Source organism: Bos grunniens, chromosome 13, assembly GCF_055505025.1.
Source record: "Bos grunniens cultivar Pamir isolate PY7600 chromosome 13, Bosgru_T2T1.0, whole genome shotgun sequence".
In the NCBI taxonomy this organism is placed as follows: domain Eukaryota; kingdom Metazoa; phylum Chordata; class Mammalia; order Artiodactyla; family Bovidae; genus Bos; species Bos grunniens.
In genome coordinates this window covers 3,116,812-3,143,210 of record NC_141177.1, presented here as the reverse complement: position 1 = coordinate 3,143,210, position 26,399 = coordinate 3,116,812, and the positions used below count along the sequence as shown (strand labels likewise).

The following is a 26,399-nucleotide window of genomic DNA, read 5'->3' as shown; positions in this document are numbered from 1 at the left end:
CTTCCTGAATTACTTCTTTCTTTCTCTTAGGAAAAAAAAAAAGCAGCATTTTTCCAGTAGCCACCAGAACCACGTTCCTCTTACCGTAGATTAGAGGTCTTTTCCCTTTCTGTGAGTTCATGAATCCTGGTTCTGACAGATGGTTCTGTAGACGGTCTCATGTGCAGCGCTATGGTCTCTGCAATGCGATCGTCTTTGTTGATGTCTTTTTCTTTTCACCTGGGTTTACCTCTCTCTGGCTTCAATCCTATTATCCACAATCCACCTTCAAACCTCACATTGTGTGAGCATCTAATTTATCCAGGGCCAAGCCAAGCGTGCAACCTTTCCTTACTGGGCTTCTTTGAGTTCCTCCTTCGGAGGGGCTTATTTCTAAATCTCTGATCTCAAGCCAGATTAGACTTTTGGAGCTAATGATCAACAGCGTATCAAGCTTAGTTCACATTCCATATCTGATTCTACTCAAAGCTTGGTGGGTTTTATAGAAAAGAGGCTTCCAGGAAAGAAGCTATTAAAAAACAGAGTCTTAAAAAAAAGTCTCCTTTCAACTCCTTTACTTACCTAGTCATGAGGCAAGTTGATGTTTCTCTCAGTTCTGACAAGTGCATTTAACGCTGCCTCCGCAGCAGATCAACATATAGAGTGCCATGCTGCAGGAATGGCGTGGTGCCAGGCACTGTGGGGAATCCACAGAAACATAAGGAAAGTCTGTGCCCTCAGGGGTTTCACACTGTAGTTGGGGCAATGAGACATATGCACACACATGGAAGATGAAATAACTAAATGAGAGGCAAATGATAGCACAAAGCAATAATGCAAACGGTGGCAAGACAGCCCGTTGTTCGGGAGGAAGGAAGTCTTCTGTGGTCTGGCGTGTTCTGAAGTCTTCATGGAGAAGACAGAATTTGTAGAAGGGAACACATTCTCAGGAAGATTAGAAAAAGCAGAAATCATGTACATAAAGGCTGGAGAGAAAACATGTTGGGTGGGTTCCAGGTGCCATATGCCTCCCAGGTAAAGTAAGGGCCCACTGAGGAGTATATAGAAGCAAGCCTAATGGGGTAACAGAGGCCAGAATTTAGACCTTACATGTCATGTGATGGGGTCTGAGTTTTATTTCATAAGCACTGGGGAGTCATCAAAGCTTACATCCAAATTAAAACAACTTCCTAACTACCTTGGCCTAACTACTCACGGGCCCCATCTAATCCATTGTCCAAGAGGCAAACAGATGTGTTCTTTTAAATAAAAATATGATCATATTGTTCCCCCGCTTAAAACCATCAGGTGGTTCCCCATCACACTGAAATAAACCCCCCTTCAGTGCTGCAGCTTCTGTGGGCCCCATGCTCCCACATCACGATGCCCCAGCCCCCCTGTCTTTCTTGAGTGCACATACCTTGTTTCTACCAGAGGAACCCTCTACTTGCTAAACTATGGCTGGAACTTAGCTTTAATCCAGATCTTTCAATAATCAGTTCCTTCTTGGCATATATTTATCAGTTCACATTCTACCTCCTTGAGGTATTGTGGTATGGTTATGGTGTATTTCTTCTTAGCTCTTACCGCTATCTAAAATTACATTATGCGCACGCAATCTGTGCATTTTTTTGCTGCCCCACTAGCAACTCTGTCTTATTTACTCCTAGCTTGTCATGAGTTCACTTGAATATTTAGTATGGTGCTCAACATATGTAAGTTTCAATAAATGTTTGTTGAGGGGATGGATGAATGGGGTAGAGATTGACATAGAAAGCTGAGTTATGGAACTGTTATAGTATTGGTTCATTTATCAAATATTCGCGGAGGTCCTCTGCTGGTGGCTGAGGATGTAGGGCTGAATTCCCTACCACGATGGTGCTTACAGATGAGGGTACCCAGGCTTAGCAAGTGATGTCAGATGTGGTGAAAGGACATTAGAGGAGAGGTGAAGACGGCGTATCACAAGGGAAGCGTTCCAAGACCCTGGGGTCGCGGAAGGTTCTTCTGAGACCACATTACAGGAAAGAGTTGAATAAGGCACGGAGGGAGGGGGAGAGAAGACTGTTCCAAGTAGAAGGGTTAGCATTTGTAGGGGCAGTGAGATAAGAACATGGATGCGCTCCAGGAACCAGAAGGCGGCCAGGATGGCAGAAATGGGCTGAGGGTGGAGAGCAGAATATCGTGGAGTCCAGGTCCGTCAGGGATCGTATTCAAAGACAGCCATGGAAGGGACTTTGAATTTTATCCAAGCAGTATCAGAAAGTCACTGGAGGGGCTTGTGGTCAGGTTTGGCTTTTTCAGAAATCTCATTGGCTCTCGTATAGCTTTGGGTAGAAAGGGATATGGGCTAATCAGTTAGCAGGTAGGTAGAACAGTCCAGGTAGGAAATTGCTAAGGTGGTAGTGGTGGGAGTGATGGAGAAAATATTCACATTTAGAAGTAGAATTTTTCTTGGTGATTATCTGGATGTGGCTGGTAAGAGAAGGGGAGACATGGTGTTTTGCCTTTTAGCCTGGGCTTATGGTTCTTTGAAAATGAATCATTCACTGAGATCAGCACTTTGCTGGGAGGAAGGCTGGTTCAGTTTTTGGATATGTTGAATCAAAATAGCTCGAGATTCTTGAGAGTTACTATTTATAGAAATGCCAAAGTGGAAAATAATAATCAAGGAATGGAGTGATGATGGTTGATTCATGAGGTGCGATGGGAATGGCAAACAAAAACCACGAGATTCGTTTTCTATCCCAGGGGCTTTTAAATCCCCCTCTTCCCTCCTTTTCCCCATGCAAAGACTTAGCTGCAATTCTAGACATTAAAAGAATTTGGATAAAACACCAGTCTTGAGTAGGCTGCCAGAAGGGGGAAAATCCTGAAAAGAGCTTTAATTCCATGTTCACGTTTGCAACCAAATTACTGTATTTAAAAAGGAGAAAATGTGATTTTACAAATCATGAAAAACATCTCAAGTGTCCTTTTTAAACTGCAATGGATTTTCTACTCCAAAGAACATTTTTGCCCTGCAGAAATTAGTGTAAATGTTGCTCTGCTTTATGGCATGGGGGGACGAGGAAACATGGCGATACCGGGATTTTATTAAACTCTGGACAAATTGGGGAGGATGTTTCCTGCTTTTTGAAAGAAGTGACTGATCTTCTCTTGATTTGGAAATGCTGAGGGGAAAGGAAAGCTTCAGAAATGGCTTAAAACAGCTCTGCAGTGCATTTGGCAGGAAGTTGAGTGCACTTTTTTTTTTTTTTTTTCAGGGAGAAATTAGGGGGAAAAGGTGACTTTTATTGCTGAAATTAATTTTATTGCCATCCTAACTAACCCTCTTCCTCCTTACTCCCTGCTATCACACAGAGATAAAAAGCTGACAAGAAATGCCTCTTCAGACACCACGGTTTCTCACACTGGTTGGGGATTCTGGCAGCTGAATGTTAGGTTTGTAAATATGCCCCGGAAAACTGCAAAGCTACAAACAGATACATAAAGAATGAGGAATCTGATTAAGAAACGAGCATTTATATTTTTACTGGGTTTTACTTTTAACATAAAACATCTTGAAAAAAGTTTTATGATTTAGCATTTATGAATGACTAGATTTTAAGAGAATTGTAATATTTTTTTAGGGTATTTCAGCTCTGTGAGTTATTTCTTGTAGATTCAGATAATGACATTATAAATCTTTCTGTGGAGGCAATTACTAAGGCAGACATGGCCTATTCCCCATTGGCTTTTAGGTTCAGCTTACTGACATATTACAAGCAGGCTTACCGTGGTCATTAAAAACTGATCTGGGATTTATTGTACCTCTTTAAACTCTCAGTACTTTGAAAAGTATTGAACAGAAAGGAATACAAAGTGAAGTTACAAAGAGGGCCAGCAAGGCAATCAGGAGAAAAGCGGATTTAATTTATCCAACCAAGACCACCATAAGTATCATGAAAATATCTGAAATTAGAGCATGGGGTTTCTAACAGAGGCAAGGACATACTTGTGAAGGGTGGATTTCCACCTGAAATGGTTTCAAATACTGTATTAGAAGTGGAAGTTACAGGGATTTTGGTGTAAGATACTGCACAAAAGGTGAATTGTTAACCTTCACTGAGAAGCGGCCCACCTGGAGACGCAGAACATTACAGAAGAAAAGCAATACTCTTTGGCCGGCAGCGTATCCACCTCTGCAACGGCAGTGACGCCTACAATGTAGGTGGAGGTAAAGAAGAGCTTTCCCATACCTGCTCTGAATTTCCCCATTATCTTATTCACCTGCACGGATCTTGATCCTTCTGCTTCTCCCCAAATGGTAGTGCAATGCCTTTTCTGGAAAAAGATGTACTCTGCAATATTCTGAGTAGAAATGCTTTGTCAGTGCAAAGGCATGAAGGTGAAAAAAATAACTGGAGATGAAGGAAAGTGAGGAGAAAGATTCCCACTGAACGTAAGGGTTTAGCTTTAACCTGATCATCTAGGAATGCACACATGCTCTCCTTCTTTGTTATTAACCTAGATGGGGCATATTTCCTGTTTTGAATGAGAATGCAGAGAAACCTTGCAAATGCTTTTCTCACCCTGCACAAAGAATAAGCTGAAAGTTTATGTGTTTTTCTTTTGACATTTGAGGTTTTCTTACTGTCATAGTCCAGTAACCTGTCCATCACTTTTAAGGCAATACTTTACTAAAGTAAAGCAAGACAAACCAACCAGAATCGCCATACTGTTTTGTCTAAAACACTTTGGTTCCCATGGCTGGCTTTTTTTCGCTACTCAGATCTCAACTCAAATGTCACTGCTTTAGTTGAGTCCTCCCCAGATCTTATACTCAACTCCCCATCACAGGCACGTGTCATCTGTCACCCGCTTTGACTCTTCATAGGGCCAGCAGACTTCTTCTGTAAAGGCTCAGACAGCAAATACTTTAGACTTTATGGACCATACAACGTGTGTCCCAATTACCTAACACGCCACTGCAGCTCAAAAGCAGTCGCATGTGAACAGAAATGAACAAGGCTCACCAACCAGTTGTACAAGGTTAAGTCTACTCCCACCCTGCAGTTCTCTGACCAACAGCATGCCCTGGGGATTCAGGATGCGCTACTCTAGATAAAGGGGCCTAGATAATTAGATGCCTATTGCAGGAGGAATCTCTAGGGCCCCAGATTCGTACATCTTCCATACATAAAAAAGGCTGAGATATGTTCTTTGTGATTAGCATTAATATTTTACCAAGATGCTTGCTTGACTTCATGCACTTCTTAGCCAAACAATTCATACACACACACACACACACACACACACACACAAATATATATACTGGATCCTCCCTTCCTCTTTGGAGCAATTCCTCGAGCTGTCTCCCAGACTTTGTCCTCAATAAGACCCTCAATAAAACTTAAATTCATAAACCATGTTGTGCACTTTTAAGTTGACACATAGATAATGTGTCAACAGTGTGCTAGGGCTTCCCTGATAGCTCAGTTGGTAGAGAATTCACCTGCAATGCAGGAGACCCCAGTTCGATTCCTGGGTTGGGAAGATCCCCTGGAGAAGGGATAGGTTACCCACTCCAGTATTCTGGCCTGGAGAATTCCATGGACTGTATAGCCCATGGGGTCACAAAGAGTCAGACATGAGTGACTTTCATAAGACTTTAGTTAGAGGAACAACTTGTGGGCCGCAGTTTGCCAGCCTCTGCTTTAAGAGGATGTAATGCTTGAAGTTTTTGCATGCATTTATTTATTTTCCAGGTTTGTGTGTGTGTCTCTCTCCATTAGAATCTGAGATTCATGGGGCCAGCAATATAATTTACTAAGTCCATTGCTATCTCCTAAACACAGAAAGGATCGTGCACATTAGGTGTTCAGTACATATATGATGAAAAAAATAAGCTAAGCTGTGTCCCTTAAGTGGTTGTTGTGCTGTTTTATTCTACTGTTTAAAATTACAAAGCAAACTATACTTTCTTTGGAAAATAGTACAAATTAGGTTTTCTTTTTAATAGTAAAGAGTTTTGGATTACTTGTAAAATGAAATGTCGGAGTTAAGATGCCTTGAATTAATTTGGGATTTACTTTATGGGTTTGATTCAAGCCCTTAGTTCAGATTTCATTCAGGATAGATTAAATCTGATTTAAAACCTTCACTCAACAATACATTGTTGTTTGATAGATTTCATGCAAATATAGCTCCTGGGTTTGCTGTCACCTGAATACATAATCCAAGGAGCAAGCAAAGGGCACTCAGCACTATAGACTGTTGTGAATTCCAGTGGACTCAGTCACTTATGAAAGAGTTTCACTTAATTCCTTGTCTGAGTAATTTGCCAGCAAGTCAGTAGTTGGGCCGTGGGGACTAAATAGCCTATCAGCCGGAGTGGTTCTCTTCCCTGACACTTTGGAATATTAAAATTCTTCCCACAGTTTCAGACATACTCTTTATTCCCAAACCTGGTACACCCTGAGCTCCTACAACGCGCTTTCTCACAGGTTCTAGTGTATGTGCCGTGGTTGTGGAGGGGGGTGGGGGGAGTTGTCTGATGCAAGTAGAGCTCCAACAGAATTAATTTGTAAAGTTCATTTTGCAAAGCTCCTTCGCTAAAAATCATCATGTAAATGCAGCTACGTGTACGAATTGTGTCCTTTCTGTTTGTGAGCTGGTTTGGAGAGCAATATTTAACATTTCTACATAGCAAGTTTCCTAGACTCCTAATCTTGGTGTCACTGAAGGGTTTAAGATTGGCTTTTTACAGAAATCACATGAGATATAGTCAAACACCACCCTTTTCTTGGACTCAGTTCACCTTTAGAAAGACTAAACTCACTAGATTAGAGGGGAGAATTTTTTTTTTAACGAAGTCTCAGTGATACAGAAGGTGAGATTTGCTGCCCTTTGAGATTCACTTCTAACTGAGGAAGACTCTTATGAATCTGAACTCTCCTAGACAGCCCTGTAGGTCAGGGCACTTGAGCAGTACCAAGATTTTGCTACTGCTGCTAAGTATCGAATTCATTTCTCTTTTTTAATTGACTTCAGACATTTAGGAAGTCATTCACAGGTCATAGAAGATGGAAAATGAAGGACGGTCTTCAGTGTGAGACCTAGGCATGACTGCAGTCATCACATGTTGACTTTTATCCTCCTACCGTCCCATTTCAAGACTGAAGTGGGGTCAGGAGTTCTGTTGATTTTGATTATGATCACCCATTCTGTGAAGTGTGACCAAGGACGGGCTCCTCGTAGTAGGTCGGTGTGATTCTGCTTGGTCCAGGCATGAACTCCTAGGCAGCTCAGCTGTTTTGCATTTTCTCTGGAATTGACAAGTAGACGATGTGGAAGAGGGCTTCTGTTTCCAAAGGCGTTGGTAAGCTTCAACAGTGGATTCTGGGGAGGACGCGGTGTGAAGTCATTCCCTCTGGTGTGTGGAACAAGGTATCCAAGCAAAGGTCAGAAGGCCTAAAATGGGGGAAATGAAAGAACCCAGATGCCAGTGGCCAGCATTTCCTAAAGGGTAATCTCCCCAAATACATGAGCCAATGGATCCTCCCCTTTAACTTAACCCTTTGATTTGGGTTTTCTGTCACTTGCAACCAAAAGAATTCTAGCTAACAACAGCTGTTTCCTGTCACTCTTAATCCACTCCCCAGCCTAGAGCACTATACAAACGTTTACTCTAAGAAATGCCTTTTAAGCAATTTAACAGTTGAATGAATAAATCCATAAATTTATTCTACATAATCGGCTTTGGGGATCTGTGTAAAGTGTAAAGGGCTTTCCGGGTGACTCAGTGGTAAAGATTCCACTCGCCAACGCAGGAGATAAAGGATTGATCCCTGGTTCAGGAAGATCCCCTGGAGAAGGAAATGGCAATCCACTCCAGTACTCTTGCCTGAGAAATCCCATGGACAAAGGAGCCTGGCGGACTACAGCCTGTGGGGTCACGAAGAGCTGGCATGACTGAGCACACACGCATAAAATGTAGAAGCACAGTTTAATTCCCCAGAAGAGTCTAGCATTTCTATATAACAGCTTCTTCATTCAAGAGATATTCTGGAGTGTTAGTGAGATACTGGTTCATCTGGTTTATTAAGAGTGTGCCAAGTGGCAGCCCACTCCAGAGTTCTGGCCTGGAAAATCCCATGGACAGAGGAGCCCGACAGGCTACAGTCCCTAGGGCGCAAAGATTCGGACACAACTGAGCGACTTCACTTTCACTTTCAGATGTTTGCTTAAAACAAAAATAAAAACCTTCCACGTGTGCCTGGTTGAGAATCACAGCTCTGTAGGTTTGACGACTTATTTGTTAATGGTATTTTTTTTATTGATTCCTGGGCTTAGACCTTACAAACTATTTTTATTGAAATCCCTTTTGATAGAAACATTTCAGGGACAACTCAACTTGGTTTGTGTGCCCATTGACATACAGTCCCTGTGGTCAGAGGAAAAGAATGCTCTATTTGGTGTGGCCTGGATCACCCATCTTTGGAACAAAGAGATGTGGTCCACCTCACCCCCGATGTGAACTGAGTAAGCTCCATCTGTGGGATGAAGAGGGGCTGTCTTCAGAGAATGGGATATTGAGGAAAGAAAGTGATTAACTCTGGAATAAACAGAAGAAATGCCTAAAGATACGGGTGGCGGGGACTGAGCTTCCATGCCCTCTCCAGGTATAATGTCCTCCCACGGCAGCTACATGTGCTCACTAGTCTGAAAACTCCCTGAACCCCTCAGTTCAGGTTTTTATGGAGACCTCATTATGTAGGTATCACTGAGGGAGCCATTGGCCATTGGTGATTGAGCTCAATCTTGACCTTCTCTCATCCCCTAAACCCAGTAAATGGACAGGGAGAGATGTTGTGCACGTGCAGAATTCCCTCTATTCTTTGTCTCACTTGTGCCAGCGTCCTCTCTTCCTTCTCTGTGGTAGAGATTTCTTCCCTGGACTCACCCTCGCAGAATCTAGAATGTAAATGTCTTGAGGTCCCCCTTTCTTAGGGTTGCAAACTAGTAGGTAAATACTTGACAGATTATCTGCAGGAGCTCACTTTGCTCCTGCTTCTTGAAAGCCAGCTTTATACTCTTTCTCCCCATGCACTGCTCAGTTGTAAACATGTAACTAGGCTTCCTTAGGGCTTCGCAGGTGCTGCAGCGGTAAAGCATCCGTCTGCCATCTTGCAGGGGATGCAAGAGCTGCGGGTTTCCTCCCTGGGTCAGGAAGATCCCCTGGAGTAGGAAGTGGTAGCCTGTTTCGGTATTCCTGCCAGAATGATCCCATGGACAAGGCACCTGGTGCCCCACAGTCCAGGGGTCGCCAAAGAGTCAGGCGCAGCTGAGCGGCTGAGCACAGCCTTCCTTAAGATGCAGGAAATGCTGTCGAGAAGCGGACTCTGCAGTGAGAGTAAGTGGAGCCGTGTGTTTTAATATGACTCTTTTGTTGATTGTTTGTTTAAGAGAAAAGAGAATTGAGAGAGAGAGAGAGATCCTTAGCTACTAGATCAGCACTTTAAATCTCAGCGTCCTAAATCATGTTTTCAGAATTACAATGTGATTCATTTTTTCCACAAATACTCATTTGTTGCTACTTCTCTGTGGCATTTCATTTGATATTAGTTTGTACAAGAATAGCAGTATCCTTGCCCTCATGGAGCTTGTAATCTATCTGAGAGACAGAGCAAAAGCGGATGGGCACAGGACAGTCAATGAAATGGTTATGAGTTGTGCTTATTGTTGTGAAGGAAGCAGACAGGACGTTGAGGAGGGTGTCAGAGAAAGCCTGGTTGGGAAGGTGACCTTTGCCCTGAGACTTCTCCACGGAGTGAGGAGGAGCCAAGCACTGAAGGCAACGCAGGAGCGTGTGGAACGCGCCTGTCCCAGTGACAGCCGGAACAAAGTGAGCATCCCCCAAGTACATTATTCAAGTGCATTGCAATTATGTGATGGTGATAGCCTCCAAAAAAAAAAAGGTGGAAAGAAGTCTGGAAACTCATCCTGATAACGCCTTCTCGGTACCATGATGTGTGATGTGTGTTTGTTCAAGCAGTTTTTGTTTTTCCGCTTCCTCCTTTTCCGCCTGCCATCATGCAGCAGCCTCACCTGAATGCCAGTCCCTAAATGAGGCAGCAGCTCTGGATCCAGGGAAACAAAAGAGAGGGTTGCCATGGTAACAGGCCAAGAAGAACAGCTCCTCCCCTCTCTCCAGAGTCCCTCTCACAACAGGAGGTGGGGCTGGCCCTTCCAGCTGTGGGGCTGCCGGGGCCTTCCTCCGCGCTCGCTAGATTCCCAACCATCCCTTTCAGCAGCTGGAGGAAGTTACTCCATCCTAGGTTACCAAGAATGCAAGAGAGAAGTCAAACAGCTTAGATGTTTCGTTTAGACTGGATTGCAGGTCAGACTGGATACACTGCTTTGGAATTGCTTTGCGTGCCTTCGTTCCTGCTGCTCCTTTCTCTTCCTGTCGGTCTTCAAGCACATAAAATATGCATTACCTTGTGTTTGAGACAGGGCACCCTGACTCCACCTACCAGGCAAAACTGTAGAGCTCCCCGCAGGACGGTGATATGAGGAGCTGCCCAAAGTTCTATGACATATCACTGTTGGGATGAGTGAGTTTTTGAAATATTCATCATGTTCTGATCAATTTTAACAGATCATGGTATCTGTAAAAAGATAATACTTGACAGCAAATGAATTGAAGCCTTTTTAATTGGACTGAAGTTCCCTTGTGAGAATTTAATGTTTTCTTTTTTTTTTTTTTTTTATTGACGTTTCTAGGAATCTACCCCGGAGAAGCTGGCATCTTCTTAATGAAATGCCATCCTCACCTATACTCACACTCAGAAATTACTCCTACTTCCAAGTAAAATTAAAGTCTTAATTCGTAGTCTTACTATCCTCCTCCCTGGTCGTCTTGAAGGCTCTTCAGGAATTTTAGATACTGCCTCTTGGTCCATCACCACTTACGTTTTCAGTTGTATTTGGAGACACGGTAAAGAGACATGGGCAAAAAGCATAGAATGTGAGCCTGGTGGAGCTGAGGTCAATGGCAGCTCCACTGCTTACTGCTTGGGCCTGGATCTTGGCCAAGTTACTTACCTTCCGACTCAGCACAGTTTTTACATCTGCAGAATGGGTGCCTAAATAGTATCTATTTCCCAGAATTATGGTGTGGGTTAAATGAGGCAGGGTGTCTACAGTGGTCAGAGCACGGCCAGATACTATAATCTGTTGTGAACATGGCGATAAACATCACGATGGTGGTGAGCGTGCTCACCTTATCCGCCCAACAGGACCAGAGGCTCCCCACGGACAGTGCTCAGCACCTCTGTCCCCTTCCCACCTTCCCAAATAGCATGTGGCAACAGTGACATACAGATATAACAGATGATTAAAATATTGCTGATATAATTAATTCTATTAGTCAAGCAATTAATTTCTTCATCCCAATTATCTATTATATATATGTATATGAGAGAGAGAAAGAGAGGGAACAAAATAAAGATGAATAATTTAAATATGGGAAACAAACTTAGCTAGGAACGGTAGCCCTGCCACAGTCTCCACTTTGGCTCTGTGGGGATTTTAAGAAAAAGGGCAATAATGTCGTTTGTGGTAGCCATGTTCCAGTGTCCTCTTATGCTTCAATTAGCCAAGTGAATTTTTTATATCTTATCACAGTCGATACCAGGGATCCTATTGCTGGGAGCAGATGAGAACTCTCCACTCCATGTGGAACTGTCCTCATAAGACTTTCTACTATTGCTCTGCTCAGCAGTTTTGAATTGTGGGTTCCGTGGAGAGTGTTCTTCAGCACGAGTGAACGGTGATGCAGACATGGGCATAAATAAGCATGAATGTACAGTGATCACTCTCAGCGCAATGTCTTATTCTTTGGGAAACGCTTCAAATGTTACCTGGTATATCCTTCAAAAGCGTTTTCAGTGCTGACACTGGTAAGAAGCAATTGAGAAGGAAGGTGTGAGGGACTGCTAACTAGAGGCAGGATGGCTGTGTGGATGGAGAGCTAGTTCCTGTGTAGACACCACATGAGGCAGAGAGCTTGGGCCATCACAGATGCCAGCGTCTCTTCGTGCATACGTGCTCAGTCCCTTCAGTTGTGTCTGACTCTTTGCAACCCCATGGACTGCAGCCTGCCAGGCTCCTCTATCTGTGGGTTTCTCCAGGCAAGAATATTGGAGTGAGTTCCCATGCCCTCCTCCAGGGGATCGTCCCAACCCAGGGTTGGAACCTGCTTCTCTTGTGTCTCCTGCACGGGCAGGCGGGTTCTTTCTCCACTGGTGCCTCCTGGGAAGCCCCTGCTGCCTCTGACTGGTGTTCAAAACCCGTAGAATTCCGAGAACATAGCATTCTGGATTGCAGTGTTCCAGGTTTGAGATACCGTCCTAATAAGTCAAATTCTCTTTGGAGGAAGTGGTTGGAAAAGTGTCTGTAGCCTGTGGTGAAGTGTGGAGGGAATCATAATGCAGACCTCAAATATGTGGCTTGAATTTCTCTTAAAATGTGGAAAAATGATTATAACTAAAAAACCCTCTAAGTTTCTTCGTTATAACTAAAAAATAATAAGTATATCATTTATGTGAAGCTAAAATATTATTTGCTACCATTTGAGTGTTAACTTCCAGGGGCTGCTTCATATTTTATTGAAAAATACAGTAAAACACATAGGTCTTAAGTGTGTTGTTCAGTGACTTCTGAACAATGTATGCATTCCTGTGACCAACACTCCATGTAGAACCCCATCTTATTAAGATTAGTGCTTTTACTGTATTTCTTTACTTTTACTGAAGTGACATTCACGTAACATGAAATTAACCATTTTAGAGTGAACAACTCAGTGCCCTTTAATACCCTGGCAGTGTATTGTGACCGCTGCCTCTGTTGCGTTCTTAAGCAGCTTATCACCCCAAAAGGAGACCTGGTGCCCACTGGCCGTCACCCACCTCCCCACGGCCGTCACCCCCCATCCACCCGCTCCCTGCCCCGCCTTCCTGGCTCTTGGGAGCCTCCTGTCTGGATATGTCTCTATGCTCAGTTGCTTAAGTCATATCCTATTCTTTGCGACCCCATGGACTGTAGCCCACCAGGCTCCTCTGTCCATGGACTGTAGCCTGCCAGGTTCCTCTGTCCGTGGGCCTCTCCAGGCAAGAATAGTGCAGTGGCTTGCCATGTCCTCCTCCAGGGGATCTTCCAGATCGAATTTGCGTCTCCTGCATTGGCAGGCAGGTTGTTTACCACTGAGCCACCAGGGAAGCCCGTATGTCTCTGCAGATGTACCTGTTTTGGGTGTTTTATACAAGTGGAATCGTACAATATGTGACCTTCTGTGTCTGGCTTCTCTCACTCGGCACGATGTTTTCAAGATTCACCTGGGTTATAGGATCCTTCCCTTACTGCATCGTCTTTGGTTAGCCAGTCATCAGTTGGTGGCCTTTTTGCTTGTTTCTACCTTGTGGTTGTTATGAATGCTATAGACATGTATATGCTTGTATTTCTTTGTCCAGACGTCTTTTGAATACTGGTTTTAATTCCTTTGGGTATGCAGTGTTTGTGTATACCTAAAGGAAGGTCAGTGCTTGGAGGCTGCCGTCTCTGTGATGTATGAAGGCGTCTGGTGCTGGTGGTGCTGAGAAGGTTCCAGGAAACGCCTCAGTTTGAGAAAGCACTGTATGGTTCCTTTACACAACATGCAATAGTGAAAAGTGTCTTTGAGGTTAATGTGAAGGAAACATCATTTAAAACTTGCTTATCCATGTGGGAAAAGTGACCAATAGTTTATTTCAAAGCTCAGTGAAGCCTTTAGTAATCTGCTGAATAAAAATGCTCCACCGAGGTACGTAGACGGCAGAAGGCTTCTACAATATGGCCCATCTTCCCGAGTTTTGTGAGCATTTTCTCCTGACATTTCGTGGCATGCCCTCTGTGGGCTAAGCGCACCTCCTGTCCACCTTCCCTTTAGTTTAGAGTTCCAGATAAAGTGCAGGATGCCCAGTTACATCAGAATTTCAGACAGGCAACAAGTGACTTTAATATAAGTGCCTCTGAAATACTGTGTTATTTGTTGTTTGTCTGACATTCAAATTGAACTGGGCATTCTGTATTTTTCTGTGCTCAATCAAGCGCTGTTTTTGTTGCCACGAGAGAGGGTATCTGAATCGCAGTGAATTGTAAGGGACACTCTATCAGCAGAGATGCTTTGCTCACTCATTTTCCTCTGAGAGAAACCATTTCCCTTTTTATATAAATAATGTAAAAATTTGGAGATAAAGTACGTGGGGCATAGGGAAGGTGAAACGCAGCCTTTACAGTGTAAAGTGCTTTCTCCCTGGCCCTAGTTCATTAGTGAAATCTAGTGATTTGAGTTACCCAGCTAACCTCTTCCGCCACTGTAGGATTATAAATCAAGTAGGTGGCTACTACCTGAAGGAGGTGTACAGCTTTTGCAGGAGGTTCTCATCAAGCTAAGAAGGGCAGAGAATTTCCTCTGTGTCGTGCCTACGTGGCGATGCTGGTACCAGAGCTTTCAGTGGATTCCTGTGCGATTCACTTGCTAAAAGAAAAGGAACAGAACAGGAACCATTCAGTGCTTTCCCTAACAGAGGGGTGAATACGGTGGCAGGGGCCTCTGGGCAGACGGGCTGAGGCTCTGTGATGCTCCTAATGCTGCCAGACTCAGGCAGACTCATTTGGGTACAGAAGAGACTATTAAAGGTATTTATCTGTCTGTCTTTCTCCCTTTATTTTTGTCTGACTCTGTGCCTTTATTTTGTGTGCAATTTTGAGAGATGAATTCCATTTTCTATTAATTCAGTGGCTGTCATATTGCATTACATCACGCAGCTCAGATCACAACAATGAGATGTTAGGGTTTGAATGAATACTATTGCAACACACCGCTTGATAAAGCGGTGTGCTTTATCCTATCTAGCCTGCTCAGGTAGTCTGACTTCTGCCCGGTGCTTGGAATCTGCAGACTCCGGTGGCATTACCCGAATTCAATTGCAAACATCCTATAGTTGTGAGCTGAGCCCTCGAGCTTCCTGATAGCAAGCAGTACATTAATATGGTGGGCAGATTCAACAAGTTGTGTATGTTACATATGCATATAGTTGGGGGTGGAGGAACAGAGAGTTTTGAGGTTTCTGAGTGCATTTGTCAGTCCTAGAAATAAACCTGACAAATACCTAGTCTTTACAGAGTTCCCTGATATGCTGTGTTTGTGGAGGTCACTGGGAAGATGGAAGCTGGGGCTGGGGGATGTAGGTGAAAGAAGATCCTCTGAGATCTGCTTATGTTAACTTGAAATCCAGCCCCCTCCCCCCGCCAGGTGACTGCAGCTTGAAGACCCAACCCAAACTGTTACAGGTTTGAGAGCCCGAAGAGGAAAGCACATCAAAAAAATATTCCTCACCCAAAGCAGATTGTTCTCACAGGGCTTTTTTTCACGTGCAGATGCTTTCACTGTGAAAACAAAACAAAACAAAAAATAACTATTCATTTTGGGAAGGAAGAGAGGCATTTTGGAAGCCCAAATAATTTAGTCAGTGGGCGCTTGGGGAGAAATGAGCAACTCCCCCAGTTACAGTCTTCCTCCTTCTCCCTGATGCCCCCCACGCGCCCCCACCCCAGGCTCTCTGGAGCCCCTGCTCTCTTCCTCAGGACCCATACGTTTCCAAACACCGCCAGCCCTGGGTAAACAAACAGAGGGTTTGTACGTGCCCTTCATTAAGGTGGGTTGCCAATTGTCAAATTAGTTTCTGCCCGACCTGCCGAGTGCGAATGCAAATCCACCACCCCTGGCGCTGCCTCATTTACAGCTATTGATTCGTGTTTGACTGCAAGTTCAAAAAAAGTGGTCTTTGAAGCGTCGGCACCTCTGCCTGGCTTCCTCGGTCCAGGCGGCCCCTGGATCCCTGGCAGTCATTTTGATCTTTGTATTCAGAACGCCAAGGAGGGTCATTCCAAGTAACTTAAAAGAAGATACAGTCAGGATGGATTTGGGAATGAAGTCTTCGCCTTGTCACTTTAATGCCATCCTATCAAGTGGCAGTTTATCCAGAGCCACCTCGCAAGGCTTTAATGAGCATGCTGCCTGTTCTTATACAGTACTAATTAATCCCATTTTTTTCACACTGCTGTGATTGCTTCATGAAACCCACATTGTTTTATACTCAGTAGCAAAGCGGCTCTTACTGATTAAATCTCCTTGCCTGCGATGGAGCCTGACAACTGAATTATACCTTGCTCAAAGTAATAATGGGTATCAGCTAATAAATACGGTTTAACACACACAAAACTATGCAGCCAAAATCACACCACAAAATAGGAGTTTGACTTATAGGCTCAGCAGTGTTTCATTAAACATCTGTATTATAATTCACTGGTTTTCCAACTGATGTAATAACTTAATTGATGAGAACAAAGACAAGCTTATTTATTCACCCAATTGCTTGCTTCTTGACTAACATTTTTTCCTAGGTATTATTGTAGAAATAAATATGCAATATTCTTTTTATAGAAGTCTAATTTAGGTCCTTTTTTCTGCTATTGAGAAGTCAGCATCACCATCTGTATCTGACAGTGTCTGGCTGTTTTGCAACAGAAGCATTTGATAAGGTGGGTTCTGGTGTTTACTCTGATGTCCAGACTGGCTGGCAGAGGTGAGCGAGGAAGGGCAGCCCTCCAGAGTGCACAGTGACTGGTGACCTCTTCATAAAGGCGAGAATGCGATCTCACTGAAAACACACACATGCACACACTCACACACGCACGCACACTTCATCCAGTGCCCTAAATTCCACCAATGCTGGGATGATTCTGCCTAGCTCATGAATGACATGGACTCATTCATGCCCAGCTTGTTTCTCCCCACCCTCATTTAAGGAGTACTGGAGAAGGCAATGGCCCCCCACTCCAGTGCTCTTGCCTGGAAAATCCCATGGACTGAGGACCCTGGTGGGCCGCAGTCCCTGGGGTCGCTAAGAGTCAGACACGACTGAGCAACTTCACTTTCACTTTTCACTTTCATGCATTGGAGAAGGAAATGGCAACCCACTCCAGTGCTCTTGCCTGGAGAATCCCAGGGATGGGGGAGCCTGGTGGGCTGCCATCTCTGGGGTTGCACAGAGTCGGACATGACTGAACTGACTTAGCAGCAGCAGCAGCAGAGACTAGTAAATTCAGTAACAAGATCACACGGGTCATTTTCCCCGCCTTGTATAAGATGTGTGTTAGCTGGAGACAGAAGTGAAAAATGATGCAATTTCATCATTCTTTTAGCTTTGGGTTGTGTGCCTTTCGGTTCAACACATTTAATAAATATACAAAGAAAGTAAACCCTCTTGTTTCTCTTTTTGGGAGGCAGGGGTTTTACAACAGCCCTTCTTTCAGCTGACACGTCAGGGCGTCACCTCTGTGCTCCCCTTGCCTCCTGAACTACTCATCCTGGTCACACATTACAATTGCCTGCTCAGTTTTCTGTTCACCTGAGGCTGTGAGCATGGACCTTATGCAACGCTAATGGAGCACTGGGAGGATGGACGCTTTCAAATAATATTTATTGAGTGCTTATTATTGGTAAACAAGAGATGCTGCCATGGAGTTTGCCTTGTCCAACTCAATACAAAGGAGAAGGGCAAGAATCAAGCAAGTGCATTGTGATATCTGACTTTGCCGAACATGATGAGGAAGAATAAGCTGATAGGTATATTGTATGTGTTTTTCACTTAGTAAAAACTCATCAATATGGATTGGATCAGGGCAAACTTTGTTACACTGATTCTACATTCTTGTGCTGTGTCTATTCTGCCTTCATGACATGGTTCAAAAAGAAGGGACACAAAAATCGTTCCCTGGACACATTGTTATTCTTTTGCTTTGGCTTCATCAGGTCTACACTGGCCAAGAGCCTCTAACTACCTGTTATGTATTTCCTTTTTCTGCCCTCTTTGTAAAATTCTTCAGTGGAGGCCTGACTAGGTAGGTTGTGTGTCTTTTGAAGTCGTCACTGCAGAACTGAACAGTTCCCTAGTATCTACATCTCCTGCCTCTTAAACAAGTATTGTTTCTCTGTTTCTAAGTATCTGCTGCTACTGCTGCTGCTAAGTCGCTTAAGCTATCAATTTTGTCTGGTTTGAATACACTTTAAACTCATTTTACTCAGTCTATATACACTGTCTTCTCAGAGGCAGCTTTGTCATTTAGGGTCAACTATTAAGTTTCCTAGCTGAAACTGAATTCATCGTGTCCTAGGAGACAGTGTCAGTTTTTCCCTGATATCCACAAGCCATATAAAATGGCATGAATGATTAACTGCAAAATAAAAAGGGAGACTGGAAAAGGGATCTGGCCTATTATCAACGAACTAGACATTGCTGCCCCAAATAACACATTGGAAAAAGAATTTGGACTTATATGCATGGCAGTGTTTCAGTTATTTGAATTGTAATTTATTTATTTTCCAGCTGATATAATAATTTAATTGATGAGTAATAAGGTGAGCTTTATTAGCATTCATCCATTTACTAAATTCCTAATTTAAATTTTCTCCATAATTATGGGGGAAGTTTATATGTACTGTTGTTAAGGATTTTAAATTCTGAGATGGAGATTTCAGATTATTATATGTCACAAATACACCTAAAAATGTGTATGAAAATGTATGAGGACTGCTTAAAAAGTTAGCAAAAACTAAGTCAGGAAATAATGGAAATGTAAGGTCATTTGGTTCAATCCTCTGCCTCTAAGAAGCCCCATTTGCCTAAGATCCCTGAGACTGTAGAGTTGAACTCATTAATCAGAAAATACATATTATATTCCTGTTGCCATGAACCCTGGGAAAAGAGTGTGTTCACCTAAATTTGCACTTAACCAAGTCAAAAATGTTAGAGAAATATGTGACAACATTTGATGAACTTCGGGGAGGCAGCAATAAGCTCCTTTTTCCCTACGGATATTCTTCTCATTTTTCAATTTAGGCATTCAAGTTATCTGTGCACTTAAAAAATCAGACTTCGAAGTCTTAAAGGTAAAAAGAGCTCTTTCCCCCTCCTTAGGCAGTTGGACCTGTTAAGGAAATCTGCAAAATGTAAAAGAGCCACACAGAGATCACCCAAAGTACCCGTCTGTGTTGTTACACGCCTAATCACACAAAGTTGCACCGTTGTTAAGGGGAAAAGTACCATTTCATTGTTCGATTTTTTTTTTCTTTGCATTTTGTTTGTTGATTATAATTATGATGTGTGAGGTTATGAGCTCACACGTGACGGACAAGACAGAAAGATGATTTATTGTTTGGGGATCTTTATGCAGGAAACGTATATAGGCAACAGGGAATTAAGTCTCAGAATATAATTTATTAGACAAAACAGCCACCCGGGTCTTTTGCTTTGACAAGATGTAGTTGCCTCCTGAGGAGCATGGGTTAATTTAGGTGTTCCGAGGCTTGTATGTTGGGCAGCTATAGGGATCAGAAAGTAGATTGTTCATTTGTACTCACTCGTGTCCGACTCTTTGCCAGCCTATGGACTGCAGCCCACCAGGCTCTTCTGTCTGTGGGATTCTCCAGACAAGAATAATGGAGTGGGTTGCCAGGCCCTCCTCCAGGGCATCTTCCTGACCCGGGGACTGAACCCGCGTTTCCTGTGTTTCCTGAATTGGCAGGCGGGCTCTTTACCACCTGGGAAGCCTAGAAAGTAGATTAGGAGGAAGGTAATGTGTTTTTTCACTTTTATTGAGAAATGGCACTGGGGCTTTGGGTTTTGCACTGTGTGGATGTACCATCCAGTTAGTGTCCAGGTGGACAATGAAATGTGGTCCATGTGATGCTCATTGCTTCTTTTCTCATGATTAGATTTGACTCGCTTTTAGTTGACTGGTGAATGCCTAACTTCCAACCAGAGAACATGATTGGGAACAAGGGATTTTAGGCATTCTCAGCAACCAGGAAGTATCCATTTCTGACTCCTCTTCCTTCTGTTGCTCATCGTTAAAGCATTTTGTCTTTTTCACCTACCACGCTTGTATGAACTTGAAAGTAATTTTTCAAAAAGACTCCTATTCATGTTTTTTGAAAACAAAATGAGCCAATGACATTCAGTTTCATGAAGAAGTAGACTCAGTGCTTTGTCAATTACCTGTGTCCTCAGTGAGCGGTGTTAGCTGACATCCTCAACCCTATCTGCAGTTTTCTGTGTCTACTAATCTCCATCCCACAAGAAATCACCATGAAGGCTGAGAATCCCTTATCGCAAAGCAGAGCCTCCCCTTCTCTCCATTGCTGCTGTCAGCACTTAACCTCCCAGCTGAGCTCTGCTTCTCCTCTTGCTGCTCTTTAATGTCCGTGCTGCGTGGCAGCTGAAACTAGGGTGTCTCAGCAAGGGTCATTCAAGTCAGATGTAACATGGACAGCATTGGTCCCCTGCTCGGGATGCTGCAGTCACTTCCTGCTTCAACTCAAGTCCAATCCAAACACCTTTCTATGGCCTCCAAGATCCCGTAAACTCTAGTCTCCACCTCTCACAACTCTTCTTTTTGCCTTAGGGATTTTACATTTCCTGGACATTTCCCTTAGAACCATCTTCCCAAGCTGCCTCCATTTCTCTATTCCTGTCTCATGTCTTCCAAGAGAAGCCTTTCTTGACTGATCAATCTAGCGTTTTCTTCTCCTTTAATTACCCGCATCCTATTAATCTGACATTGCTACGGGTTCTTAGCTTCCTGAAGGCAGAGTTTTTGCTTGTCTTGCACACTGCTCTACCCCAGAACGAGAAATGATGCCTGTTGTATGGTAGGGCTTCCCAGTGGCTCAAGTGGTAAAGCATCTGCCTGCAATGCAGGAGACCCGGGTTTGGTGTCTGAAGAATTCCATGAACAGAGGAGCCTGGCATGCTGTGGTTCATGGGGTTGCAAAGAGTCGGACATGACTGAGCAACTAACTTTCACTTTTTTTTATCACTTTCATGTGGTAGGGACTCTAATATATGTTGTAAGAAATGAAGTATAAATCTGGGTGGTTACGGAGAATCCTGGTTCTTGGACTGTTCTGAGACATTGTGATATATTGGGAAGAGTATCGGAACATTCAGATCTGAATTTGATTCTAACTGTGCCTCTTGGTTGCCTCATGCCACCTTGTTTAAACTCTCCGTGACAGGTGAAAAATGACCACAGATTGCCTGCCACAGCTCTTATTAAGAGACAGAATAGATTATTTCTGGCCTTGGCCATGTGACTTGCTTCAGCCAATGGAATATCATTGTTCTTTGTGATGAGCTGTGTAAGCTGAGCCTTACTAAGCACAAGCCCATTGGGGCTCGCCCTGATGGGACTCTGCCCCGAGACCACCATACTGCAAGAAAGACAGTCTGGCTTACAGAAGCGAACACATGGAGAACCAAGGTGGAGGTGCTCTAGTTGACAGCCAACAGGACCTGCTGGACACCCGAGTAAGGCCAAGTTAACATGACCGCACACACACCACGGCCATCAGTTGAATGCAGTTGTGTGAACTCCAAACAAAACCACCAGGGAAGCTACAGGCCACCTACCAAACTGTGAAAATTTTATCACATTTTTATTGTAAGCTACTATTTATTGGATTGTTTTGCTATCCAAGACTGTTGGAGGAACAGCTGAGATAATAAAATTCTTGTCTAGGGCATTTGCAGTTCATAATAGGAACTCAGTCGTTCTTGGTTCTCTGTCATTATCCCTGTTCTGAACTTGACTGCTGGAATTTTTTAATTCAATCTGAGTGTGCCTTCCACTCTGATATGACCACAAAGATTAATGGTATTTGCAAAATATGATCCAGTCATGCATGGGAGAGGCCTTTAGATCAATCACACTCATTCCATGACAATTTATTAGGATGATCAAGTTTGAGAACTGAAGCATTGCAACAGATTGAAAATGCATGGAATATAAAGCAGCGGCTGCCGTTTACTGAGCACCTATTATGTGAATGGAGCCACACTAAAGCATTATGTATATACTGCTTTCTTTATGTTCAACACCAGCTGTATTTTGCGGAGGAGAATACTGAAGTTTATAGAAATTAAATAATGTGTACATGATCTTAGAGCTGGTAAGTAGCAAAGCTCTGACTTAGACTGTGGTCTGTCTGACTTCAGATCTGTATCCTTCAACAGGGGGCTAAAGTCCAGTGTGGGAGGGAGACAGCGTCTGCTATCGGGGGTGGGCTGCTGGGACGAGAGAATACCGATGCAGGCGCTGTATGCCTCAGAGCCAGCACACACCGTGTCAGTTCTGAGTAGTGTGGAAATTCAGACAAGGGCAGCTTAGGTCAGACTGTCCAGGGAAATTAAGACTCTCTAGAGGAAGGAGGGGTAAGGGGGCCCTCCATGACCTGCTACCTATACAGGCTAGCATAGATTGTGAATTTAGATCCTGTGCTTAGAGTATTGTATGAATCACATATAATATTTAATCCTCATGGCAACTCTATGCAGTAGGAATGATTGTGATCCCGTTTTCATATGAAGATATCAAGGCTTACAAAAGTTAAGTTACTTGTTTGAGATCGTATAAACACTTGTTCATGAGTTGGGGTAAACTCCAAGAGTTGGTGATGAACAGGGAGGCCTGGTGTGCTGTGATTCATGGGCTCGCAGAGAGTCGGACACAACTGAGCCACTGAACTGAACTGAACTGAAACACTTGTTGGGAAACCTGGACTCCCAGTCATGGTAATCTGAGTCTCGCACTGTGGAAGTACTGGCTACACCCTTGGAAGTACTGGCTGTCTCCAGAAGACAAGCGGAAACTAGGGAAACTGGAACAGCAATGGCAGAGGAATGAATAAGGTGTGTGTGTGTGTGTGTGTGTGTACCATTTGCACATACATGTTTGTGAGCATGTGGGTAGGACTGTGAATCTGTGAAGGATACTAGGGAGAAATAGCAATAGTTTAGTCCAGTGATTGGAAAGGATAATAAAACATAAGTCTAGATTCCTACGGTAGGACAGCTTTGCGTGTATAAAGACACGCAGCGAGTATTTACACTGTTGACCACCCAGTATCCACTTCCTCTTCCTTGGTGGCAGTGCTCTTGTTGGCGTCTTGAGAACCATGTTTCCTCCACTCTTAGAATCTGTGGCCTGGTTGGGATTTAGGGGGCAATCCATGCCTGACCTATCAGAGTCCTGGGTCCTCTAGGTCCTGGTTATTAGTCGCAGAAAGGCCCATAAACCAGTCAGACCACAGTGTGCGGGACTACTTTCTGCTGTAATTAAACAACATGAGTTATCGTATGGAACCTGGGAGCGAAGCCAACTTGGAGAAGAGCTGTGCTGAGAGGTGGCAAGGATCGTGTTCTGAGGCATTGTTCCCGCCCAGGATCAAGCCAGGACTGAATCTGTTGCGAGTAAGCGGGTAAGGCCCCATTAGTAGGTAAACCAGTTTGGGTTAAGGGTTTCTATTACTGGCCACAAGAAAAAAACCTTGATGTAAGAATTTAAAAATTTTTTAATTAACCTTTTTTTGTTGTTGTTTTTCCTTTTTGCAAATATACTGAAACTTTTACTCACAAATTTGATTTAAAAAAGCCTCATGTAAAATATAGTTGAGGAGCAAAGAGGTTTTAAGATCACTGGCTTTGAACTCAGCAGACCTGTGTTCTAGTGTTGGTTCCACAGCTTTGTTTCACGGATGTGAAAAAACTGAAATTACTTGTGTGGTTTCGGGTAAGTTACTACACCTCTCTAACTTCTAGTTTCTTCATTTGTAAAACTGTAATAATGTTGTAATCACCTCACCATGAGTGAATGAATGAATTGAAGGAATGATATTTTGAGTTGTGTTTTGCCTTTCAGAGAGTAAAGGTCATTTGGGAAAAGGTATCTATTAATACTTCAAAGAGGGTGACTGGGAAGCAAAGATACATGCGTCTAGGGCTATAAACATTCTGCCTGCAAAAGCTCTTACAAACTCTGCAGTTCGTCTCCAAGCGCAATAGTGGTTAGGATATAGACAAATCTGTTGTTAAAACAGATCCAAAATTATGCTGGCTTAACCGAAGCAGTCACTGGCCTGTCTCTCATGGAACGTTCCAGGAGGTCATCCAAGGTTGTTATGGCAACTGAACAGTATCAGGGATGTGCCTCTTTTTAGCTTATTACTGCCACTTCGGGGCTTTCCTGGTGGCTCAGCAGCAAAGAATCCGCCTGCCAATGCAGGAGATACAGGTTCAGTCCCTGGGTGGGGAAGATCCCTGGAGTTGGAAATGGCAACCTACTGCAATATTATTGCCTAGAAAATTCCATGGACAGAGGAGCTTGGGAGCTACAGTCCACTGGGTCTCATACTATTGGACACGACTGAGCACACACACACACACACACACACACACACACTCTCTCATCACATCTAGGGAGCAGCCCGTGTCCACATAGTACAAATCTCATCCTCATGACCATACTGTCTTCAGAAGACAGGAAGGGAGAGAAAGGAGGGTACCTGCCTTTCCTGTTAAGGGCGCCGCACAGAATTCAGAAATTTACATTCTGCTCATGTCTCGTTGGCCAGACCCCAGTTACATGATTAAGCTGAGATTCAAGGGAGCCTGGGAACGTAGTCTTGCTGAGTGACCTCGTGCCCAGCAGAAACTGCTGTCACTGCCGAAGCAGAGAGTAAGATAGGGGACACCCAGTTCTGCCACATCTATTATCCTGTATTAGAAGGAAGTAACATACATTCATTAGCTCCTAAATCTGTTCTTAGTTCTGGGTTTCAGCCATTCCCTGGGCAGCCAAGTGGGCCCACTTCCATCTGGCTTGTGCTGAGAATCCTCTTCCCTTTGCAAAGAGTGTTTCATGCATGTGAAGCTGAGAAAGCCAGGGCCGTTGGCCTCTCCTGGGTGCGCGCGCGTGTGCGTCCAAAGTCCTTCTTCAGTGGAAGGCTACCTCTTTGCAAAGCACAGGCCCACTTCTACTTTATATTAGTTTCTGCCTTATTTCATAATTTTTTAAAGAAAATTCTCCTCTCATGCAGGAAAATCTAATTATGCAGTGACAGCAGTTGGCTGACTCGGGCACAACACAACATGTCAATTTTCAGTTGCTTACACGGTCTCACAGAAACTGTTAGAAATTGTTTTGAAATCTGGCATACATTTCAGTCATGTTAATTCCCACAACTGTGCCAAACTTGATGAAATTTGGCTCCTTCGTGCTCCAGGGAAGGTGGGGGATTGGGAAAGGCGTGCTTTTTTTTCCTTCCTGGCAGTGACATCATCTCCTCATCCTCCCTGTATGACGAACAGTGTCCTCAAACAAGCCAAGTAATGTGACTTTATATTTACAAGACTGTGGGACAGAATGACGGCAGGAGACTGGAGCTGTGCTGTAAAACGACGGAGGAAATACAGATGGCATCGTGGCTTTTTTTTTTCCCTTCCAACAGATTTGTGCCAGATGTGTGAATATTGATAATTTCTCTAGGGCTCAACTCAAGGCACAATATAGATTTCTGTTTGGTGAGGGAAAGAGAGAGTGAGGACCCATCCTAGCGATGGTATTTACAGGAAATGTTTTGCCTCTTCTTCCGAATCTGTCGAGGCAGAACCAGAAATCCTGTTTCCCAAACGAGCCTCTGAGTCACCCTTTGTTCTGGACCCAGTTTTTATCTCCCCACTAATTGACAGACTGGAAAACTCATCTGTGAAAACATGTGGCAGAATTCAAAAACCGGCTGAATCTGCCTTTGTGTATCAGTTGAGAGCCTGTGTGGTAGCAAAATCTCAGACAAACATCTTAGGTATCCATTTTATCACAACATCTTCCCCTTCTAAACTTAGAAATAAAACATTTTAATTAAACAATAATTTTCAGCATTTTAAGTGAAACTATGGAAGGAAAATAAACATTTCCAAAGCTTCTCTGGTTTCTTTTTTACAATTACTCTTTCTATTATTTTACTGTGCCTGACCTATTTTAAACTATGACTCCGAGAGCCATAACGTTTCAATAAATTTCAATTCCTTAGTCCAACGTTGTTTTTTTTTTTTTTCCAATATCAGAATTATCAAAAAGATATAAGGAGAAAACAGGAATATTTATCATTCCTGGAAAGATTCAACTTTGATCAAATAAGTACACAAGTTGATTTCAAAATCAGAATAAGAATTTTTTTTTTTAATTTATACCTTGGTTCTTCTGTGAAGCCATAGCTTATTTGCTACCGTTGGCATCTGAGTCTGTCTTTGAGCTTCCTGGCGGCCACAGTGAAGATGGAGACACGGCCACTTACATACTTTCTGTTAATCAGAAAGAAGCTACTACCTCTGTTCCTTAGGGATAAAAATCTATTTCTAACATGGGGCTTTGCGTCTGGTTCTCAGCTGAGGGTAATATTCCCCCTCAGGGATGTTGGCAACGTCTAAAGACAT

At 43.4% G+C, this 26,399-nt stretch overlaps 1 long non-coding RNA gene across 6 annotated transcripts in view; it reads left to right on the top strand.

The window, feature by feature from the left end:
* The window catches only part of LOC147359972 (uncharacterized), a 515,690-nt gene that overhangs the window by 334,770 nt on the left and 154,521 nt on the right, over window positions 1-26,399 (top strand). Inside the window, exon 5 of one of the 6 annotated variants that reach the window (XR_015138845.1) lies at window positions 21,146-21,669. The exons of the other annotated variants lie outside the window; for them this stretch is intronic. This is a non-coding gene — a long non-coding RNA (uncharacterized LOC147359972). Of the gene's footprint in view, window positions 1-21,145; window positions 21,670-26,399 lie in introns of those variants that run through there. 6 annotated transcript variants of the gene reach the window in all.